Here is a 20,387-nt window from a genome sequence, read left to right on the forward strand (position 1 = left end):
CTAGTTCACCCAAAGTGGGACTGTCGTTGCCTGAGGGGCCAGTGTTGTACACATTATGTTATGTTATGTTATAACTTTTTTGTATAGCGCACAGATGCCGCAGCAAAGTGGCGTCCTGGCGCTGAGGAGACGGTAAAACATAACAGAGAGAGAATACTAATCAGGATAAGCTGAAGGAACTAGGTCGTGGCAAACAGAAAAGTTTTCAGACATTTCCTGAAAGGAAGAAGATTGGTGATAGAACGAAGCGAAGGGGGGAGGGTGTTCCAAAGTGAGGCAGCCAACACCGAAAAAGAACGTTAAACAGCACTAGCCTTGACCCTTTATTCCTGAGCCTTAAAGCGTGGATATTCCAAGCGAACCAATCCGCACTGGACCAGGTGCCTTTATTTTTAAGTCAACGTATATTGACAGGCCTCCTTTGGCACGACCTGAGGAGGTTTTTTGTGCTGGTATAAAAAAACATTTATATCCTGCAATGTGAAATTGGGAATTATCTGTGACCCAGGTCTCTTGCAGGCAAATAATGTGGAAGTGGGCCATGTATTGCTGCCAGTCCACATTCTCAAATTTACCTGCCAGGCCAGCTATGTTCCATGAGATTATTCTCAATCCCTCTTCCACTCTATTGACAGGCCCTGTCCCAGACACCCCTTGAGAATTGCTAAGTAACCCAGTTTTAGGGCTATGAGGTAACTTCTGAGAATTCTTGCCCTGTTCTGTTAAATTTGGGGCTAAAACTCCTAATCCTGAGGGTGTGTGTGGGCGTCCCCATGGCGTGTGATTAGGGGCTTCCGGGGTATATGATAAGCTCCTACACCTACCCACCTCTGGGAGTACCTGGCTAGCCTCCTTGGCCAGGAGAGGGATGGCCAATGTCCTCCCTCTATTGTCTAAACCTCCCCCTACTAGGGTCTCCCGGCCAATATCTGTATTAGTGGCATCCTGTTTTGGCGAGATATGCAGGGGCGTTAGTCAGTCATTCTCATCTAGGGATCTTAATGGGTTAAATCTGTTTGCCCAACCTGGGTGTGCTCCTTCTCTGGTTCCTACCAGTCCTCGAGTACCATGTCGGACCCTATTTGGGAGGAAGTGTGGACCCTCCCCTCTTCTCCATATTACACACTGCCCTTCAAAGGTTTCCTGCTGTCTTGGATAAAAGTAACTAAGAGGCAGCGGCTTTATATCACTCTGGCGATCAGATGGTCCATATCTGATAATATATTCTACCACCCCTCTGTCCCTAAAATTGGCGATAATACAATCGCCTTCTATATTTTTGTGTCTATGTCCTATCCAGTTCACTTTCCTGACCAGTAAAATTTCCCCATCCAGATTGGGTGCTAATGGTCTGTTTAGAGTCAACCAGTGGGTAAGTTTATTTTTTAACTCCTGGTGTGTTTCGCTCTGACCGGGCTTTAATTCCGGGGTCCCAGCGAACACCACTACGAGTGGACATGACTCCGGTGGCAAATTTATTGTGGGCAATACAGCATTGGGGTTAGGTGTTGCAACCCTCTCTGTGTGATGTATTGATCGCGTTGTGGGAACCACGGGCAGTTGGGGTGGCCTTTCCTGTTGATGTGCACCTAGTTCAGTGGTGGTGTCTATTTCTCTAACACTAAAATCTGTGACCTGCTGCCCTTGCAGGTGCGAGACCGGGGCTTTATGAATCTGCGCAGATGTTATGTGAACGACCCCTTTAGTGCTATTGTTCATCTCCCTATGTGGGGATACATTAATGGCTGGAGTAGTGGGCGGGCTCCTAAAATCCCCTCCAATACCGGCTTTTTTCTCTCTATTTTTTAATTCACTCATAATCCTGTCCAACCGGCTTATCAATGGCTTTAACTGGTTTACAATAAAGATTTCTAATTGAGCCTGTAAATCCGATGTAATTTGCGACAGCCATGTTGGAGGCTCTGAGTGAGAGGGTGTCTGTACTGCTCGCTCAACCCCAGCATTCATGCTAATCAAGGGGTGAGTCAAAGGGTGAGAGGGACTATCTGTGCTTTTTTTGGGCTTCTGCTTCCTGGGGCAGCCTTTCTTTTTCTTTTGTATTGTGGCGCTTTTGGTTGTGCCTCTGGTCTCCCTGGTCATACTAATAGGCGGTTGGGCACAAGGGATATCCTGCTCGCTTATCTCTGATGGTGTAGGAGGTGCAATTGGCATAACCTCCTGGTCATCATCAAAGGAGCCTCTAGGTGAGTCGGGAGCTAAGTGTGTGGAGAGACGCCTTTCTGTGCGCTCGATTTCACTCGACGCCACCCCTAATGCTCTTTTGAGCATAAGATCAATTGCTGTGGGCAGCATAATAACAAGAAATGGTCAGCAGGTGAGTGAATTATGCGCCTGAGGGGCAGATGGCGATGTCAACTTTGCCCTTTTCGAGCGTGTCCCCATTTTACCTGCCATATATCTGGCGCCTATTGGCCCTACCCTTGGAGATATGGTGGGGAGAATGGAACACCCTCCTTCAGTCCAGTCCTGCACCACGTCCCGCATTTTGTGGTAGCCGTTTGCACCCCACCAACCCTATTGCCACTTGCACCTAACACAAATCTAACAACAGAGACAGACCCAATGTCATTATCTTAATACCAGGACGATATGCTACCTGCACCCCCCCCAAGTCACGATCGGCTTCTACCACAAACAGGCACCAGTGAAAAGGACAAGGGGGGTGGCCCGACCCGGCCTCCTCTGGCCCCGGACGGCCACAGACGGCCACAGACGGCCACAGACGGCCACAGACGGCCACAGACGGCCACAGACGGCCACAGACGGCCACAGACGGCCACAGACGGCCACAGACGGCCACAGACGGCCACAGACGGCCACAGACGGCCACAGACGGCCACAGACGGCCACAGACGGTCCCGCCCTTGTCCCGGGCGCCTCCCGCGCGCGTTCCCGCGATGCGGAGGGTGGAGTCACTTATCAAGCGCCAACGCGCGCCAAATTCCGTGTCCCCGCTTCCGGTGCCCTGGGGGAGCCTGGGTATTGTAGTTTTCCCTCGGCCGGCGTTCGCCGGACTCACCAGCGCTGCAGCAAAGGGAAGGGAGATCCTCAGCAACTGCGTCGTGGATGCCCCCAAAGACCCAGGGGGGAAAGCAGGTAATGTCAGCAGCCTCGGGTAAGCACCAAGAGATGCGTTTCAAACAAACCCTTAAAATGGGCACATGTAGCAAGTAGATGAACACGTGCTTCTACTTTTAGGCGCACGGCTTAAGAATTGCACAGTTTTTATATAAAGTTCAACATCAAAGCAATTTTCTTTGATTACAAAAGCACTTAGGATGGTAGTTTGAGAGCATGTATTTTGGATTATTCACACAAAAGCAGACTTGCGGCTGCAAACATACATGGTTGACTAAACTCAACCAAAAACCTAGCAGGGCTGATGGATGAAGCAAACGTATCTGTTCATAAAACACCTCCGCCGTGAGGCAAAGACCTTCAAAGCAGCTTGTATAAGCTTGATTGAAGGCTTGTGTGTAGGAAGGTGGAGTGAAGTGGCCAGCTCCTGTGGTTTGTGGTTTCCAGAGAGCCATGCACCTTTAAGCATGTCACCCATGCATTGTGCCCAACACCACCTTAGCACCAGAACGTTCATCTGAAGAGAAAAAAAAAATAGCACATTTTGTCTTTTATATGAGCAGAGCAGGTTTTATGTCTTTGTTCAATTGCACACCTCCAAACCCTGTAACACGGGTGTGTGCACGCTAGATCCCGGAGGGCCAGATCCATAGCTGGTGAGCAGGATAGCCAACGTCTAAATTAGCTCCAATAAAGGGACCAACTAGTGAATGAAGTCACAATAGGCTTTACAGCCGAACCAGGCATCATTTATTAAAGAGAGTTATTTTTTATTTTCACTGCCTTTGAGATTCTTAAGTACATTCTTCTTTAGGGCATGTCGTATTAATATGGCATGGATCATATCCTATCAGGACCTCTGTTTGATACCCCATTTCAACTTAGCATCCATTTTGGGTTATTGTTTGTATGAATGATTTTCCGACATTTGGTAAAACCTTGTTTTTCATGGGCGATACTATAATACTAACATGTGACATACTTCGATAGATACTGTAGCAGAACACTTAGCGTAAAAAAAAAAAATACTGAATGTGGTCCCATCAGTAATTACACAGACGACACTGCTGCCAACGTTAAATATTTGCCAATCTGGTGGCATATTAACACCGTGCCAAGATCTGAAACAGCATATTTACTTCATAAAGAACCCTGAAAAGCTGTCACAAAACAGATGTCATTTTGTCGGCTCCTCAGATTGTATTTAGATTGAAAAGGATTACACTTGAATTTGTGAAACACACACTTCCATCTCCCGCCTGGTATACTTGGAATAGCTTCAAAATGTGTCACTTTATCACAGGCAACTTTGCAATCATTATGCGACTTGCCGTAATTCACGGGATTTTTAACACCCTTTGCTCAGTTTCCGTCTGATCTTGACGAGCACAATCTGTCACTTGTAAATCAAAGACAGGCCGTGGCATTAGCACTGCATGCTGCAACAAGGAGGAAGAGCATTTAGAAAAATAAATTAAACGCAGACTTGAGAGGCACCTGTCCCGGTGGAACAGAATGGCGCACGGCTTTTAAAACAGAAGTCGAATTGGTGTCAAAAATAGGTTCTTTTAAAAGCTGGACATTACAATCTGTGGAAATGTAGAGGTCTCCCGGCATTTTTATTTAAGATGTTCCCAAGTCCATTATCTCATTGTAATATAGCTTGTGGAAAATAGCGCTGCAGCACTTTGCAATGTTTATTTTCAACTGGAATATACATATGAAGCAATAAGGCTGCAAAAAGAGCAGTATTGCAAGCAGAATTCCACCCTTAAATCACTGCACCTGCTCAACGCCTAGACACCAAAGCCTTAGGGAGCGAATCTGAAGTATTTATGCAAAGCGCCAGGGCCGGCTTTAGGGCGGTGCGACCGGTGCCACCGCAACGGGTGCTGGCTTCCTGGGGGGTGTTCAAAAGTTTATTATGCACCTGCTGCAGCGTTTCTTTCCCCCCCAATTACCAGGCCTCACATAAATGTCAAGATAACTCGTCTGATTAATTATCTTCCTGGAGAGAGATCAGCATTTTGTATAGTTGAGGTTTTGACTTAGGTGAAGTTAGTGCAGAGGGTTAATGTGCCTGCTGCAAAGAACGTGTACCAAGTAGATTACAGAGTGCATAGAATGTGAGCAGATCAGAGAGTGCGTATGGTGTAAACAGATCAGCAGGTTACTGCTTTCAAAAGAGACATCCTTTTGTTACTTGCAATTTATAACTTAAAAGTCCTAATATAGAACAGTGAGCTATTAACTTTCATCCTAGAACAGCATACACACTGCAAAGTATACATTAGAAAACTGATTAATGTTGCAAAAAGGGTTCATTTGGCTAGAAATCGATTCTTATTATTAAAGAAAACTGCCAACTATGCTGTTTCTTTTTCGACTCTTGAGTTTGTGCTTCTCCACTCCTAGCACTCTTAAAAACTATACTGCCTACCAGCTAACATGCTGCTCCCCATGTGGAAAAGCAATCTGCTTTTGCTGGGTTTCCTGCTCTCCCTTCCAAATAGCAAAGCAGTTTGCAATGACAGGGTGGGAGCCGCGAGGGTCCCGCCCTGTCATTGCAAACAGCAGTGGGCACCCCGGGACACTGCAGAAGCCGTCCCTGGGGGGTGGCGGTCCCCAGGACCATCAAGGGCTACAGGAGGGGGGGGCCGCGCGGCCCCCCTCCCACCTGTTTCAAAGCCCCAGGGGGGTGGTGGTCCCCGGGGCTGGGGGTCCATCACTGACCCCCCAATTCACATATTTAGAGCCCCGGGGAGGTGGCGGTCCCCGGGGCGTGTGGGGGGGCTTGAGACCCCCCCACACAGGATATATTTTTTTTTAAATAAAGCCCCGGGGGTGGCGGTCCCCGGGGCCGCAGGGGGGGGGCCGTGAGCCCCCCCATTCATTTTTTTAAGCCCCGGGGGATGGCGGTACCCAGGGCTGGGGGGGCCTTCGAGCCCCCCCACACGATTGAAATAAGCCCCGGGGGGTGGCAGTCCCCGGGGCTGGGGGGCCCCTCTGGGCCTCCTTTTACATAACTACTGCCCCCAGGATTTGGCCCCCCGGCCGAAATTCGGCTGGGTGCGCGAATCTCGCAGGTTTTTTTTGGGTTTTTTTAAATGCCTTTTTGGGCCCTGGGGGTCCTTGTGGGACCCCCTGAGCAGGCCTAGGGGCTCAGGGTGTTTCTACCCTGCCCCCTTTTTGCATCTTTTGCGTTTGTTGTAGAACCGAGGCACAAGATGGCTGCCAACACTTCCTGATCTGGAGTGGTGACAGCCAATTAGAATACAGCTCGTGCACGGCAGGGTGTGCGCTGGGTGCGGGGAGGGTGCGCAGATCCTCCGAGGCCATAGATATATATGTACTTTTACCTCTAATTTTCTCAGGAACTACTGAACGGATCAACACCATGTATGCAAAAGGCACGAGTCTGAACTGAGGACTACCTCTTTGCCAAATTTGGTGTAATTTTGTTCAGCAGTTCGGGCTGTAGCTGCGTCAAAAGGTCCTATGGGAAAATGGATGGAGGAAACGCGTTTTGGGACCCCACTTTTTTCTCGGCCCCCGCTTGACGAATTACCGTGAAATTTTCAGGATAGGAGCGGACCGGAGCTGGCCAAAAGTTTGGAAAATTTTGCGAAGATTCGTCAATCGGCGCAACGTTATTCCAAATAGAATGTTGCCGATTTCCTATGGAAAATAGGTCCTAACTATAACTATCTACTGGCGACCGCCGATTTTAATGCATGTTATTTTTGAAAAGCCAGCAACACCCACTTGGGATTTTATGATTATTTGAGACTCCAAATACCAGACGACCTAGCGGCGGGATAACACGCCCAGGAGGGCTGGACTCTTTAAAACACAGGCGTTCTCAAAGTGGTTTGCTGTCCTTTTCTTTGCTTGGGCTTGTGAACAAGAACTGACATTCAAAACGCGTAAAAGCCTTTAAACTTTTGATGCCAGCTACAATGTGAGACATCTGGGGTCCTCGCTGCAAGGAGTGGCTTTCCGTGAGGCGCACCCATTAAGGGCAACCTTGTTTTTGTGGAATATATATCTCCCTCACTCTTTCCCGCCCTCCCTCCCTTCAGGTGGCATGTCAGTAACCTCTGAGAATCAATCCCCGCAGTCCTCAATTCGGTGCAATGTTATACTTTCAGCCTCATTCAAAGATTTACAGAACCACTCCTCGATACATAGTCTATCCAAACCATCCCGCCTCCCTTCACAAGCACATTTTTAGTTCAGCAGTACCACAGATAGCACTAAGATCCTTTGCCCAGCTGGACAGCCACCTTAATCACCACTACTCCAAGTAGGATCTACTGCGAGGTCACTGAAAGGAGTACCTGACGCAAACTGGTCAGAATAACGAGAGACAAGGTAGGTTTGTCACACAGGAAAACCTGCAGGCACCAGCCCCTGAGTTCCAACAGAGGAAACCATATCTCATCACTCATGATCACTCAAATGACCATGAGCCATGCTACACTGACAGCAGCTTCAGTGGTGCAAATTACCGTAGTAAGCCAAGTTCCTTCTCCAATACTAAATCAGTAATTAGGTGTCAAAAAAGAAAACTACTCTAGTGAGTTTGACACGTCACAGCCAAAAGCAAAGTTTAAACAACGCGAAAAGCTGCCATACCATGTAATACTAATTATAAGGGAAAGAGTTGGCATGGAGACCCTCTCAAAGGACTTCTACACAATCATACCTACGGAAAGATAGGTGGGGCATCGCATGACCAAGTATTTCTTTAGGTTTTGTTTCCCACTTGTATGGCCATGATTTAGAAATAGTTTAGCAGTAACGGGTACACTTGCCATGGACTGACAATTCGTTTTAAAGTGACCCAACATTTAAGCTAGAAGTTAGCAATTGCTTTAATTAATTGAAGTCAATAGTGAGATCATGGAGTAAATTTTTTAATACAGACAGTCTTCTCTCAAGCCTAGGTGGTATCGGGGAAGCCCTTCGTGGGTTCGTTGTAATGTGTACCTCTGCCACACAGTACATTTCAGTTCATTCTTTCCACGTTTTACAGAGTTTCCAAGTGGGCTCTGACACATTTAACTAAGCATTCTTTTCTCAGCGATTCTAGGCAGCATCCATGGCCCTTGCCTAAATGCACATTTTCTTTGCTAAGAAGGAAGTAGCATTCTACCTCTGGCCATCACTCTCCTTGGGAAGAAAAGGTACTCAGGTGGCTTAATTTGGTTTTCGTCACAACCTCAGTCTGCAAGTCCCTCCCTGTCAATAGTAGGAGCCTGTATAGGGTAAAGTAATCAACACGTCAAAATCTCTAGAGGTTTTATTCAGTGTCGCAACTTACTTAGTAGACTTCTTAGGTATATATATATATATATATATATATATATATATATATATATATATATATATATATATATATATTTTTTTTTTTTAAACAGTATACCATCGTATAGCAAGAAAATACGCTAAATCTAAATAAAGTGCTTTAAAAGCCAGGTGTAATAATATATTTAAGTAGAAAATACCAGACACACCAGATTAATTGTGCTATTTATCTGCAAACAATAGGGTTTGCATAATATTTCCAATCCATCGCCCCACATCATTGGGAGCACTTTATCGACTAACTCTCGCCAATAGTTTACTAACATATGCTAACTAATCGCTGAGGGTGGCCAGAATGTAGAGTGAGAAAATTTGGGGAATACTGAAAAATGGCACGTTTTGAATCCAAACTGAGATCAGGGCTCAATGTGCGGGATTCATTTGCAATGGCAGTCAACCTTGTCACTGCCAGACTGACCTAACAATGCAGACACAAGACTTTCATCCTGTTTCGGCACTTTTCACCCAACGCATTTTCTTTGCGATGCACTTAGAAATATCATCATCTTACATAGAGCGAAATCTTATTTAAATATGCTACCTCTAAACTTTCTGGTTAAGTTCAGCCACCTGGTCTTGGAACTCTTCTCAGTGTCCCAAACGACAAAGAGAAGAACATTACATATTAAGGGTGCTCCAATTTCTTTGATAAAGTTTGGGCATGGGGGATAGGGGAGCCACAAACAACTCTCCTGGAATAAAATACCTAAAGAGAACACCTGGAAGACTACCTCCATTTGACCATATACGGACAGTGGTGGCTTCCGTTCAGATGTTGGCAAGTAGCAAAATCTTTAATCTCTAGGATTTAAGTATTCTAGAATCGTCATCTCGCATTTAAACCTGTGAGCCTGTATCAAAGGGCTGCTTCCATCGTGCATGGGAAAATACTGCAACATACTCACTTTAATCAAGGCGTTTAATATTTGTTATTATTAGCTAATTTGCTGGTAACCCTGTAACAGATTTTTAAAACTGCTATTGTAGCAAGTGCGACTCTAACCATTGAAAAAATAAACTTAGCCTGGAAGCATTTTTTTTTTTTTTTTTAAATCATTCACTCTACAATTTTGTTTCATGCAAATAACTAGTTATGACACAAATAAACCGTCAACAAAAGCAATATCCAAGTACATTGCTTTGTCGCCAATATTGCCAAACCGAGGGGAGACCTCTCCTCATGAACATCCCAAACACAAGACCCACCTTAACGATCATAGTCCGCCTTGAAATCAAATACTTTGTTTAATGATGAATCTGATATAATAGGAAGGTTCTTAATTTGACGTGCTGGTAATTATATAAACCAAACCCAAACATCAAGCTCACACCACATTTTGGAGAAACACAGATACTTCAGAAGTGTGGAGAGAAGTTGCAGAACCATCTGTATTCTGGACGATTAAAAAAGTCAAGACACAATATTCTTCATCCACGTAAATGGTTGTGGTCCAGGCAAAACATTAGTCCATCAGTAACCATGCAGAAAAAAACGTCCTATTACTAGTTCTACCCACCAAGGGATAGATGGTGTATAAATATAGCTTTGAGCAGCACAATGCATTTGAGCAATCAAAAATAAGAACTAACAGAAGGACAATAAGAATAGAGGCACTGTTAATCTAGACAACAAATCGTTGTCTCCAGCCCCAGCAGAAATGGAGAAAGAAAGCAATAAGAAAAGCACATAAAGTAGATAATTTACCCGTCCCTGCTACAGAGGTGACAACTTATGTCTAGTTGGGCAGGTTATGCTTCAATATCGCAGCTCCCACAGGGAAATAAACCAAAAAGGAAGCCAATGTTACATCAAAAATAAACTACAGCAAATCCAGTATGCAAAAGTAAGGCACTTGGCATGGAAGCACAATCAGTACAGAAGCCAAGCTATTACACCTACATTATGAAAGTTGAATATTTGTTCAAAAACCATTTCTTGAGGGAATATTCGCCTGAAAAAACAAATTTGATGGGGGGGGGGGGGGGGTGCTTTCATTCACTTGTGAACTTCTGCAAAGGTTACAAATTATATAACTGTGTAGTTGCACAGTTAGTGCTCTATGCTAAAGTTCACCTTCACTGAGTGCTGCCCAACTGGAGTAAGTGGCATCTTTACACAAGCAATGTTGTGCCACCGCTTGGCTGAATCCTCGTCCTCCTCACGCTTTGCCCTCTACCAACGTACTTGTACAGCACCGTATAAATGGAAAGCCCTGCATGGAATAAAACCTAAGCAATATAATATTCCCTTTCCTGTCAGTAATCAATCACAGAGACTGCTTAGAACAGCATGGAAAAAACACCAACCCATGTCACTGAGGATGCTGACCACCTCTGCTTCCTCAGAGCTGCAACCAGTGACCAGCATCCACAGACCTAATGTTCTGCATGAAGAGCCTGACCAACAACCTTCAGTCACAAAACACACCAAAAACTGATGCTGGTGTTACCAAACACTCCTTTCACTTCGAGTAAGTACCTGTACACAGTCGAAGTGAACTTCTGAGAAAACTAGATGCACATACAGCCAGAGGGATGTCCAACGGAATCCTGCATGCATTTACCACGCATGCGTTTGTAAAGCAGTCTCTACCACGAATTTGACTATACCATGCGTTCCTTTACCCAAAGGTAATTACAACTGGCCTTAAGGGGAGCTAGACTTTGGAATAGTAGAACTTACTATTCCAACTCCAATCTACTCAACAGTAGGGAAGGTATTGGACTTCCGTCGCAGTCAGTGCAGTTACTGTGTTGTAAAGGCAGAACATGGTAATGACTCCGTTGTAAAGGACGTTTCCCTACCCAGAGTCACAGGAAACAGTCAGCTTGTCTACCTCAAGGGTCAAAATGTTTTGAGTATCCAAAGGAATAAAATGCTTCATTTGTGTGCCCAGGACTTCTAATAGACATTCTGGGATTTGAAGAATGGACTGCCATTAACCTATCAAGAATAACAACCGTCAGCAAATGTTGCATAATCATTTAATCCTTCATTATATTAAAGTATCATGAATGCTATTTAAAAGGAGTGAGCCACACCTGTGTAACTGTGAAGTTCATCACATGTCGATCACATAGTCCATAGCTTCAGTGGAGCCAATGGTTAAAATGGGGGTGGTGAGGGCTCCACGCCTTAAAAGAAATGTCCAACCCTTAGTCCAAAATTGAACAATCTGTACAATGCTGGGTGGAAAAGTGCTCTGGCTTCCAAACGATGGAAGTTTCCACTGGCTTGACTCAAAGTACTACGACCTTCTGTTGCCAGGTTAACGGGCATGAATTCTCTGCAGGACACTAGCCACCGACACACTTAATTACTGGGCTCCATGAAACCCCACTTCCTGGAAGTACAATTTAGCCATCAAATACCATTTTATAAATATTTTTTTTTTTTTTAAGTTGCAGTTATTGTAAGTTGAATTTACAGGGTTAAAAGGATCCTAGTCTAGAAGCAACGAAGAGCAAGCCTCCCCAGTAACACAGCTTTGCTTATGGTGGTGGCGTTCAGCCCTCCGGAAACCATGAAACTGCTGGTGAGGGCAGTTTTCAAACGAGTCTCTCGTGATTTTTACATTAGAAAATTAAATACCATGTAACAAACCTCTGCGGTTATGATCAAAGGTGTTACAGAGAAGGAAGGGAACCTTACAAGTAACATTTTCATATTAAAAGGGGTGATTTGTGACCTCGAGGCTGTGTCACCGTAATATGTGGCTTTATAAATCAAATAAGCCAGGCTTTTTTCTAGTTAACTTAAAAATTTAAAGTCCCATTCAACTTTAGAGCGCCCAACATGTGGCTTGCTGGTTACACATTTCTGTTGGTCCATTTACCCACTGTGCTATAATACAGGAGTGAGAGTGTGTGTGTTTTGTGCTGCCTTGTAATTCCGCTAGTTAGAACAATGTGCTCGTAAAACCAAAGGGCCATTAAGAATGGTTGACAGACAACCAACCGCTGTGTAACCCAGAACAATTGAGCAACGGCCAATACCGGCAGCAATAGCGCGTCCATACTTCCGGACCTTTGTTGAATCGCTTCCTGTAAGCAAGCAATCCTCAAACATGAGAGGCTTAGCCGTGGTGAACTGGCAGCCCCGCCTGTCCTGAGGGTCTTCGGTGAGTGCATACCGATCTACAGGTCCAAGTACACAATAGTGAGCTGGCAGCCCGCCTGTCCTGAGGGTCTTCGGTGAGTGCATATCGATCTACAGGTTCAAGTACACATTGGTGAGCTGGCAGCCCGCCTGTCCTGAGGGTCTTCAGTGAGTGCATACCGATCTACAGGTTCAAGTACACATTAGTGAGCTGGCAGCCCGCCTGTCCTGAGGGTCTTCGGTGAGTGCATACCGATCTACAGGTTCAAGTACACATGGGTGACCTGACAGCCCACATGTTTCAAAGGTTCTTCAGTGAGTGCAAACCGATCTACAGGTTAAAGACCTCACTGGTGAGCTGGCAGCCCACCTGCCCGGGGTCCATTATTTGACAAAGAGTAAAGTGCGCAGAGGTGAGCTAGCAATAAGGCTGCCTCCGAGGTTCGAATAGTGCATGCGGATTTACAGGTTCAAGTGGACAGTGGGGAGCTGTTAGCCCGCCAGCCACGAGGTCCACACAGGGCCCCTGGGGGTCTACCGACGTGAAAGGCCAAGCGCGTACGAACTGCCGAGACAAGCCACGAGGGAGGCATGCGTGCCCCGAAGGCGGATCGGAGGGGAGGCCGGCAGGATTAACACCGGGGAGAGCAGCGGAGACTGAAGAAGACTGCAGACGGGCATCGCACTTCATCTGCAAGGCACTAAAAAGAATGCTGCTTCTTACGGAAGAGTAACAGCCTTGACCCCCGCCCTCCACACCCAAGGGCCCCTCAGTACATTCCCCATGAGCAGGGGGGGCGGCTTCCCAACAAAGCAGCGGTTCCCTCGGTGACCACGTCACAAGAGACCCCTGGCCACCACCTCCCCGGGGGCACCGTAGTTTGTGAGAGATCACCGACCATCTGCGGGGCGGAGCAGGGTCGTGTGCTCTTTTCTGGGTCTCCGGGGAGGCGGTGCACGAGCACAGTGGAGGCAGCTGGAAACAATCAGGGACGGGGGTGGAACCAAATCAAAGAGAGGGGCGCCGCAGACTGAGTGCGAGCACACGGGGCGGAGGGGGCCTGGGAGACAGCACAAACAAGCAACGGGGCGAAATAACACTCGGGCAGCCCGAGGGGGAGACAAACCCCAGAATGCGGAGTTGAACACCGCAAGGGGATGGGGCATACAAAGCTAGAGGGTGAACAGAGCACACAGACTAGCGAGGCGAAAGTATCCGTGCACCATTCAGCAACGCTAAACTGCCCAACAACTGATGCCACGCCGCATACACGAACACCACTACTCTTAGCAGGCATGTGAGAAACTTTTTGTCTGAACCCTCAGCTTTAAGGACAACATCCCCAGAAAAGATAAAAACACCCGACGGAAAAACAGAAAACTAGTAAGAGACGACCTCGTGTAAACAGTGGTGCGCTGGTGGGTTTCCATAGCCCCCACTCCTTACTGGGGAAGTTGGCTCCGCTCCCTCAACGGCCATATATTTGCTCCCGTGCCTTTCCTCACGGACAATAACGCTCACCTGCTCCCGGGCGGAAGGACAGGAGGGCCCGGGGTTCAGATGCCCTCGCATGCTGCTGATACAGCCCTTCTCCGCTCGGGCTCCTTTCTTTGCTCGGCCCGAGTCCCAGTTCCAAACCCTCCCGGATCCCTCCGCCCAGGGCAGCACTGTGACTCCACACCCGCCGGGACTACTTTACTACGCCTGTCAAAGTGCTCGAGGAAAACCCAGGGAGCAAATCCAAGCTTTCCAAGAGCAGCTACCGTCTCTGGAGACCCTATACAGTGGATGAGCAGCCACCTGGCACCAGCACCCCCTCCTACCACCACACACTACCCGGGAAAGCAGCCACAGCACCATACACTCTACCGGGACAGCAGTCATTTGTGCCCGTATAACGTCCTCTACCCGATGCAACAGAAATAGCCACAGGCCCTAGCACAAGGAAATCTACCACAGGTAACAACCACCTGCCCCAGTACAGCACACCATATTGGGGGACGCGATGACAGCACAATATACTCGAGGCCACTGGAATTCTGCGCAGAAGAGGGACAAATTATGGGGCAAGGCTGACTAAACTATGCGGCAAGAAAAGACAAATTATTCGGCGTAATGCAGCACATTTTCTTACAGTATTGTTACATTATGTTGATATTTTTCCTCTTGTTAACACTGTCTGGGCAGAGGTTGTACCTCAGTTTTACACTCAACAATAAGCAACAGAAAAGTGGGCAGTTAACTTTTGCTAAGGACCATCCACTGTGCTGCTGTAGCAACAGGTGTTCCTGTGGTTTTAGTAACTTTAACAATTTGAAACAAAAGTTTATTAAAAATCTACAAATTATGCAGCAGAGGATGGATTATGTGGGAAATACCACAGATACATAATTGTGCTTAAAAAGACTGAGGCTACACAATTTCATAACTCCAGTGGCCCTAAATATACTCGACCCAAAGGAGCACAACAGCTACAGGCTCCAGCACAACACAAAGGAATCTACCAAGGGTACCAACCATCAGCTCCAGTACAACACAAACTACCAGGAGAATCAGTCACAGACCAATACACTCTACCCCAGGAAGTATCAACCGGTCCCGGCACAATACAGTATATCCGGATATACAAGACACTCCCCAGTGGCACAACCATCAGTCCCAGCACACACTAGCAGGGCAAGCAGACAGTACAATAAACACCACAGACCCTCGCACAAGGGACTCCACCTAGGTGAACAAGCCCAAGTACAACACAAGACCAGGAAAAACAGCCACAGTACCAGCACAATACAGTATATCCAGAGGAGCAGCTAAAGGCCCCAGTATACAAGACACACTCACGAGCGGGCAACGCGACCTGCTCCGGGATACAACACACACGCCCGAGGGCCACAGCTACCGGGCCCAGAACAACACACACTACCGAGGGACGCAGCGGCAGCCACAGGCCTTAACACAATACACTCTACCCACAGAGCATCCACCGGAGCCATCATAATACACTCTCCCCGGAGAAGCAGCCACTGGGACATCAGGCTTGCAGGGACGACTTTACTTCGCCCTCCAAAGTGGTCCCACCGGCCCGAGCACATTACAGAACTTCCACTGGCCGCAGTGAATAGCGCCGTATGATGACCTCATGGCGTTAGACTACCAGGAGGAAGATCCACTCACTGGCCAGCACTGGACACTACTCGGTGGAATAACCACGAATAACTACGTGCCTCGGAAAAAGGTGTTGTACACAACAGTGCCTACGCCCCCCAGTACAGGACACACTGTAGGGGGCATGTCAATACCCCCTAAGTACACCCCTTACCTTTCACCGAAGGAAACTAGCACTAGTGCACAATAACACACAGAGGAGCATTCACCGACCCTAGCAGTGCCAGCCCCTCCCCCACACACCAGTGGTGCAGCCACGGGCATATGGACAAACAAAACTCCAGAGACAGCAGGCCGGAGCGGCAGTCACCGTTCCCATGTAACCCCCACACCCCAAGAAACAGTACACGCTCATCAACGGGCAGAACAGCCAGCGGCGCTAGAACAGGGCCCAACTCCCAGGCAGCTGTCAGCTTAAAACGCCGAGTGAGCCCGGGGGCAATACATTTAACATCAAATCTACCCTGGTGCGTAGAGGAACGTTCTTCTAAGCTTCCTCCTCCCCTCAAAACATGAACACTCACTCACCTTGCGTTTTAGCAATGTATAAATAAACATTTGTCTTAGTGAAGGCAGGAAAATATTTATCTCATCCATGAAAACAGAAGAAAAACCAACCAGAAGAATTCTTAAAACATGACCCCAACGAAGTTGTTATACAATGAAAACCCGGAGTGGGCGCCGTCTCCGTTTTTCATCGCTTGTGGTGAGGCGGTGCGTGTTCCAAGTTAATTATTTCGCTTTTTCGATGCTGGTCATTTTGCAGACCTTGCGCTCGGTGGCCTCCAGCTCCACGGCGTCTATAGTGGCAGCAGAGTGCGGGGTGGAGTGTGCCCGGGCGCCCCTCCGCAGCGAGACACCAAGCACGAACAGTCTACCCTTGCGCGCACAAGTTAGAGAGGCCCACATCTGCTCCAAGGGGGAAAACAATCCCCGCCGACCTGAAAGCAGCATCGCACGTCAGCCGCCTCCATGCTCCTCTGGAAAATCCGCACAGGGGCTGCAGAAAGAAATCTGAAACCGGTGCCGTAACACTGCCGCTCTGGAAGGGAGGGGGAACACGTATAGCCGAGAATACCGAAAACCCCGGCACCCCTCGCCGCGGAGCTTCCCTCGAGAGATGGTGAAGCTCAGGGCCCCATTACAGCCGGCAATCAATCCGCCACTGGGTGCAACCACTAAGAAACAACGGCCACGTTCACAGAAGGCTGGCACGTGTAAATATGCTGAGGCGCACAGACCCACAGTATAAAGTCCACCTCCCAAAAACTATAGGAGAAGGAAGAAGTGAGTACATCCGGGCTAAAATACAGTGATTTACAATCCAAGCATTCTCCCAAGGCTGTTTTTTTTTTTTTGCATGATGAGGGCTCCGTGGGGTGTTCGTGCAGCAGTCGGAAGTCAGCGACTCTTGTGTTTTTTCCACCTGCAGGGTACCGACTGTGCTGAGGTGAAATGTGTGTTTAAGGGAGGCTCTGAGGTGTCGACGAGAACCTCCCCCCGTCGGGGTTGTTCGGGGAGTGTGGAAAAGTTACCAGAGGGTCTATTTTCTGTCAGACACCGATGCATCTTCGCTGGTTCTCTGGGTATTTTCCACAAAGGCAACTTGTATTCACATCCATCGTCTTGGATGGAGCACGGTGCTAACTGGACCAAACATTCCAGGCATAACATGCATTTTAACACCGAATGTGACTCTCACGAGGCATGGTTACATTTTAAAAACGAGAATTCAGCACCCTGTGCATTGTTACACACTCGGGTAACGGTTACTTTAAACGCAGTATTACAGGGCATGCGTTACGTGCACGTATTGTTTACAACCTCCATACCGACGACTAACACATCGGAACAACTTAATTTAGCACACGTCTATGCACGTGTTACTTTAATCAAGCGCCTTTACTCCAACACGAATGTTATCTGTTGTGTATCATGTCACAAATGAAGACGCATTTTGAGTCCGATGAATGCAATTAGAGATCAGGTGCCACGTTACAGGCGACAAAGACGTGGTATAAATCAACATATGTGCATTGGGTTGGCATAACACATTTTAGAATGACCCCTTCTTCCCCTTACGAAACACACTGGACGCTTGCGATTCACACCCATCTCTCGGCGCGCACTGTGCCTGGGGTGTGTGTTTCAGTTTCTTTTATCACATAGTCTGGCCCACCGCAGAATGAATGTTACCGCCACCATTTACAGTAAGGAGCACCATTGGCCGGAAACGGCAGAGGTACGGCCACTAAAGCCCTTGGCTTCAAGGTGCACACCCTCTAAAGAACAAGAAATAACCCGCCCTGCAATCGCCCGCAGACAGGGATTGCGGGGGCACAGACGGCTGGCTACTCGAGTCTGGAGCAGAGAGGCGAATACCGCACTCGGCCCAACAAGCATGCTCTTTAGGGTACTTCCGTAATAGGGCAAAACAAGTAATAATCATAAGGGTGTAAGCGAGAAATCCTCAAGGTGCTTGGCATGGAACCAGGCTTCCCAGTTTCCAATCAGAAACCAATGCCCAACACGCCTGCGCTTCAGCTTCCGCAGCCTAGGGGGCGCTACACTTCCACCTATCTACTGTCACACACACTGCACTTTATTTCTGTGTTGCATGTTTGCACTACAGTGGAGGAAAAACAACGGCAACTCGTTTTTTTCTTTTTTTTTTAAAAGGTCTGTTCTGTTTCGCGATATTTACTTCCCAAATAATGCCCCACACATTCTCCACTCAAACACCCAAGCTAGTTCTTCGACACAGAACAATGGAACTAACTTACAGTCAACTTTCTGAAACAAACTACCCCACAAAGATCGATAAAGTTGCACAAACTCACCAGGCCAGCTGGATGCAGCGCGGCCCTGCTCAGAGCCTCCCTCCGGACCAGACAACCGCCGCCTGTAGCCAACAAGCCACCCCTCGGGCTTCTTCTAGCGCACCCCAAGCTGAGCCTCTCCAGCCCTGAGAAGCGGCGCTACACATGTTAGGGAGACCGCCGCGAGCAAGCAGCGCCTAGATGAAAACGAGGTCTCCGGCTGGAGAGGAGCGAAGAAGCGGACCAGCGATCCAAGTTCCTAAACATGTCCGGGCGGCGAGTGAGGTGCCGGTGGCGTGCGTGGCTCTCGCCTCGCGCTCTCCCTCCTTCCCTCTCTCCTCTCGGCTTTCCTCGGGATCTGGGGGAGGGGGATTCTCGGCGCGCGTCAGTCCCCGCCGCCCGCCTCCTCCGGCTCAGGTTCTTCAGCTGCAGGAGCTCCCCCAAGCCTGCACTCTCCACGCCCACAGCCCTCGGGATCCCTAAACATAGGTTGGGGTGCGCACCTTTCACTCCCAGATCCACTTCCACCGGAGTTCTGTGAATGGGAGGTGCCTCTGGGAATGTGGGAGGCGCCCAGAAGCCTGGTGGAAATGAGCTGGGAGGTCTGTCCGCCCCGTGATGCGCCGCTGTCCCCGTGTTCAGAGCGTGAGCCGTGCAATATCACGGAATACGTTTTTCTGGCGAGCCGATCTTGATGTACTGGCCAGGGAACTTATACAGGAGAAATCTCTTTCCCCGACACCCGTCCTTGCTAATCACGCGCACTGAAGCATGTCGGCGCTAAGGCATTGGGTACTACCGATTGAAACATGTTTCACTGTTTGCAGTAGCAGCTCACATTTTGTTTTCTTTTGAATTTACAGAATTCTTTCTCCAAAGCTTCGGCAAGGCGAATATTTTGGCGTATGCGGTAGGATCTGTCAACATGCTATTTTGAGGGAAAAAGTCGGGTAAATAATTAATGGTGCTTTATTGCATTGACATTTGTATGGGGCTTCCATAGAATTTACGAGACTCACACTTCTTCGATACGGTTGCATTAGAGAGTATCCTGTATGTTTTGCATCTGTAGGTTTCGCTTTACAGAGGCTTTTAGTTGTCTGTTTGCAAAAGACCACTCGAGGACCATAACAAACAGTGGGGTTAGACCCTGCTCATTGCCTATCTTTGTCCTGTCATTTGCTAACTTCTTATTCGATGACTTGCCTTCCTCGTGTGCTTGCCACTCCTTTCTAGCATGTTCTCTTTACCATTCTACTCATGGGCTAACTTGTATTCTTCCAACACCCACATTATATGAGCGACTTTCGCTTAGAGCATTCTATGAGAGAGCATACCCTTTCCTGCTCCCTCGTGTGCTTCTATCCATCAAATACCTGCCTTGTGTGGTCAGTGTACCTCCTTATCCACTCTCCCTCTCCCTCACCTACCTCTTCTCACATTCAGTACTCGCCCACCTACCCTGTGCTCTGTGTTTCTCCTCCCCCTACCTTGTTTGGTCATTCCCCTATCCTGTTTAGTTATGTTTGTTTATTGCCTCACAGGGCATACATCTCATCCATTGCTTCCGCCAACTCTCCATTGGTTCCTGCCTCCCACTCATCCACACCCCTCGCATTCATTGAAATAAAATTGATGTTTTTTTCATTTTGTTTTAATTTATGGGCCAGCAGCTGCCATTTGCCGTCACGCCTCTGTACTGTGAAAAAAGCGCCTTTAGGCAAGTCATTTTTTTTTAAATATTAGTGGCATCTGGTAACTAGGTTTGGTTAATAAAAAATAAATGAAAAAAATGGCACCTGTGTCATCCCGTAGGTGTGTGCATGCATGGTGA

At 47.8% G+C, this 20,387-nt stretch overlaps 1 protein-coding gene across 8 annotated transcripts in view; it reads right to left on the reverse strand.

The window, feature by feature from the left end:
* FAT1 (FAT atypical cadherin 1) overlaps positions 1-19,115 on the reverse strand; it is a 277,803-nt gene extending 258,688 nt beyond the window's left edge. For 5 of the 8 annotated variants that reach the window (XR_014978169.1, XR_014978170.1, XM_085641986.1 and 2 more), the window contains exon 1: positions 18,575-19,115. The gene's annotated coding sequence lies outside the window, so the exon portion shown is untranslated. Of the gene's footprint in view, positions 1-14,090; positions 14,221-16,262; positions 16,902-18,574 lie in introns of those variants that run through there. The other 3 variants (XM_085641984.1, XM_085641983.1, XM_085641982.1) reach the window with 3 other exon arrangements.
* Positions 19,116-20,387: the final 1,272 nt, after the last annotated feature.

Source organism: Triturus cristatus, chromosome 2_2 (genome assembly GCF_964204655.1).
Source record: "Triturus cristatus chromosome 2_2, aTriCri1.1, whole genome shotgun sequence".
In the NCBI taxonomy this organism is placed as follows: Eukaryota; Metazoa; Chordata; class Amphibia; order Caudata; family Salamandridae; genus Triturus; species Triturus cristatus.